The 4337-nt window shown below is 48.7% G+C and overlaps 1 pseudogene; it reads left to right on the forward strand.

Moving 5' to 3' along the window:
• The first annotated feature begins 2719 nt into the window (after nt 1–2719).
• Nucleotides 2720–4135, forward strand: LOC143386074 (histone-binding protein RBBP4 pseudogene; annotated as a pseudogene).
• Nucleotides 4136–4337: the final 202 nt, after the last annotated feature.

Below are 4337 nucleotides of genomic sequence, written 5' to 3' on the forward strand. Positions count from 1 at the left end.
TGCGTGGGTGTGCTCTCCTCAGCGAGTAGGTCCATGGAACAGGACAGAGGGGAGTGTGGCTGTGGAGTCACAATTCAAGACCTCCGGAGACCAAGGTGAAAGCAGGTCTAATTTTATTGCGTAGTTCCATGTATATATATTGGGGCAGTTGCTAAGCAGATTATAGGCAGCCAACAATACAATTCTTTTCCAACTGTCCTTGCAGCAACCAATCGAGGAGCAGGCCGTGGAGCGGCTGAGGAGCAAGCGCTGTGACTGCAACACGTAGTCCTACACCCAGGGCTGTGCCTACTGGGTGAGCGGTCTGCCACTCACAAGCCTAGCAAGAGGGGAGTGGCCTGCCACTCAGGTACACTTAACATATGCCACGTATGCAGTATTCCATGCACTTGTCCCCACAGATGATATTTAATACCTATCCTATATGAAACACAGAGAGTCTTGGTGACTAAGTTAAGGTCAAAACTAGTCATGGCCAAACTAGTCATACTGTTCCTACCATATCACGTGGCCTGGGGTCCAGCCTAACACAAAGTTCATAGGTGGCTGCCATGCCACAGGTGTAAGGGGCCCCAGGAAGGCTCCACCCTACCCAGATCAGTCCCCCTACCCACACCAGCATCCACAATTCTGACAATAGTGATACCCCTTTGAGTTAAGCCATATCTCTTGCAGGTTATAAACTGTGTTGGTGGTGACAGTGATGGTGTTCATGGTGACAGTGGTAGTGGTGATAGTGATGGTAGTGATGGAAGCAGCAATGGTAATGGTGATGATAGATGGTGACAATAGCAATGGTGACCAGGGGTGATTTTTCAGATAATGTGTGTGGCTAACATAGGGCAAGTCAGAGTAGAGCACAGACAGGTATCATGAAGAGTACTGGAACTAAAATTATTTCTGTTTCACAGCTTTTTTAGAACTAAGCCAAGAATTCAATACCCTGCATTATGGCATGGGAGACCCTGGGGTCTTCCTCCCTGGTATATTTGGACATCAACTTGCTCCGTCACTGATTGGCAGACCCTTCCACTCTGTGACAAGTCATTCATTCTAGAATCAAGGGAGAGTGAGTGATGGAGAGGTGATTTCTGAAGATGTCCTCCAGTTGAGGACACTGCCCACCTGTGGGATGGGGGAGCCCAGAAACTGAGAAGCCACTTGTAAGGGTCTCCAGGAAGGCTCCAAAGTCTTTTAGAACAAAAGACTTTGGGGTTCAATCCAGTGGACAGCTGGATGAATGAATGTTCTTGGGAGTGGCTACCTCCTGATGGCACTTGCTAAATTCAGTGGCAGCCTTTGAAATGAGGCTCTGGGAAACAGAGGCCTGGCAGGAGAGGAAATAGAGGCTGACAGCTGACAGGGAGGCAGAGCTCCACCCAGGGAACCTTCAGGGCAGACATCTCAGGGTGGGTCCTTTGGCTGGGCTGAAGATGGAGGAAGTCCAAGGAGAGAGTGTGAGCTCAGAATGTGGAGCCGGGGTCTTCTAGTGTCTTCAGCACATTCTCTTCTCCCTTCCTTGGTTGAAGTCACACAGGCTCAGGCCAGCTCTGCATCTACTCTCAGCCTCCTGTCCCAACCCCCAGACCCCAAGGCCACTGCACTGAGACCCTTCTTCTGGGGTCTCAGTGGGCACTTTCAATAGCACCTCTGAGCCACTGAGGACACAGACTGAGGTCATGTGCACCAGAACAGGAAAGGCCATAGCAAGAAGAAGCATGGGGCAGACCACAGACAGACCACCAGCCTGAGGGCAAAGTGCCAAGAGCGGCAAGCAGACACAGGAGGGACGGGCACAGCCAGGGCACAGCAGAGACAATAAGATGGAGAGAAATGAAGCAAGAGGCAGCCCAAAGCCTGGGGTCACAGGGCCACCCAGTGCCTTGGCTGGGGATTGGGGTGATTGCGCTGGCATTTCAAAGGGCACCCCAGGGCCAGCACCTGCCTTGATGAGACCTCAGGAGCTCAATAGACTTTCCAAACCTAATTAGTGTTTAATGGCCTGGAGAGACGCCGCATCCACCGTCACCGCCGTGCAATGCCGTCCAGCTTCAGGTTCCTAATTAACCTTTAAGGAGATGATCTGCTAGTGGCCGCCTAGGGAGGCCACATCCGTTCCCCCTTGTGTGAACATGTGCATAGGCCCAAGGGATCTGGGGATGCACTGTCCCACTTGCAAGTCTGAGGGTGCCCAACTGCCCCCACTGATGCTGCCTTTTGGAAATGCACAATTCCCACTGGGGTGCTGGTGGCTACAGGCCCAAGAACAGTGCGTATTGAGGGAAGGCAGTGCTAGGAGCCACGTGATAAAGGGAAGGAAAGAGGGAGATGCAGGCACCTGCCATGTAGTGAGGAAGCCCTTCCCCAACAAGGACTCAAGGGGCAGAGGGGACAGACAGTGAATACAGCCAGGGAGTGGGTGGCCACCAACCCCAGGAGAAGGGTCTTATTCTGTAGGCAGGGAGAGTCGCTGAGGCCTCAGGACTGCTCAAGGTTCAGAAGCATCCTGCAAACATGTAGGACAATAGAGACCGCGCGTGCGGAACTAGCGCTCGCAGGCTCCCCGCCCCTCCCGCAACGCTCGACCCGGGATACCCCCAGCTCTCCTGCCGCCGTGGCCTACAAGGAAGCAGCCTTTGAAGACGCAGTGGAAGAACGTGTGATCAACGAGGAGTACAAAATATGGAAAAGGAACACCCCTTTTCTTTATGATTCGGTGATGACCCATGCTCTGGAGTGGCCCAGCCTAACAGCACAGTGGCTTCCAGATGTAACCAGACCAGAAGGAAAAGATTTCAGCATTCATCGACTTGTCCTGGGGACACACACATCAGATGAGCAAAACCACCTTGTGATAGCCAGTGTACAGCTCCCTAATGATGATGCTCAATTTGATGCATCACACTACGACAGTAAGAAAGGAGAATTTGGAGGTTTTGGCTCAGTTAGTGGGAAAATTGAAATAGAAATCAAGATCAACCATGAAGGAGAAGTAAATAGGGCTCGTTATATGCCCCAGAACCCTTGCATCATTGCAACAAAGACTCCATCCAGTGATGTTCTTGTTTTTGACTATACAAAACATCCTTCTAAACCAGACCCTTCTGGAGAGTGCAACCCAGACTTGCGTCTCCATGGACATCAGAAGGAAGGGTATGGGCTTTCTTGGAACCCAAATCTCAGTGGGCACTTACTTAGTGCTTCAGATGACCATACCATCTGCCTATGGGATATCAGTGCTGTCCCAAAGGAAGGAAAAGTGGTCGACGCGAAGACCATCTTTACAGGGCATACAGCAGTAGTAGAAGATGTTTCCTGGCATCTGCTCCATGAGTCCCTGTTTGGGTCAGTTGCTGATGATCAGGAACTTATGATTTGGGATACTCGTTCAAACAATACTTCCAAGCCAAGCCACTCAGTAGATGCTCACACTGCTGAAGTGAACTGCCTCTCTTTCAATCCTTATAGTGAGTTCATACTTGCCACAGGATCAGCTGATAAGACTGTTGCCTTGTGGGATCTGAGAAATCTGAAACTTAAATTGTATTCCTTTGAATCACATAAGGATGAAATATTTCAGGTTCAATGGTCACCTCACAATGAGACTATTCTGGCTTCTAGTGGTACTGATCATAGACTGAATGTCTGGGATTTAAGTAAAATTGGAGAAGAACAATCCCCAGAAGATGCAGAAGATGGCCCACCAGAATTATTGTTTATTCATGGTGGTCACACTGCCAAGATATCTGATTTTTCCTGGAATCCCAATGAGCCTTGGGTGATTTGTTCTGTATCAGAAGACAATATCATGCAAGTGTGGCAAATGGCAGAGAACATCTATAATGATGAAGATCCTGAAGGAAGTGTGGATCCTGAAGGACAAGGATCCTAGATGTGTCTGCACTTGTGATTTTAGACTCCCCTTTTTTCCCTCTCAACCCTGAGATTGATTTAACACTGGTTTTGAGACACAGACTTTGTTCAGCTATCCCTCTGTATAGGTACCACCAACAATTGCTATTAGCCCAAACAGTGGGTGTTTTCTAAATATTAACTGGGATACTTTATTCAGCAAAGCCAGACTTATTTAAATTTTCTTCAAGAATTTTCTAGTAACAAACCCGGGTCTAAAGTAGCTACAGAAAGGGGAATATTATGTGTGGTTATTTTTCTTCTTAAGCTATATCGCCAAGTTTTTTGGACTCATTTAAGTAAAAGCTAGAGTGAGTAAGGAATAGAGCCAAGTGAGGTAGGTGTCTGAGCCATGAAGTATAAATACCGAAAGATGTCATTTTTATTCAGGAATTAGGGGAGATTCAAGTCATATAGATTCCTAC

This window comes from Callospermophilus lateralis (genome assembly GCF_048772815.1).
Source record: "Callospermophilus lateralis isolate mCalLat2 chromosome 17 unlocalized genomic scaffold, mCalLat2.hap1 SUPER_17_unloc_3, whole genome shotgun sequence".
Classification (NCBI taxonomy): domain Eukaryota; kingdom Metazoa; phylum Chordata; class Mammalia; order Rodentia; family Sciuridae; genus Callospermophilus; species Callospermophilus lateralis.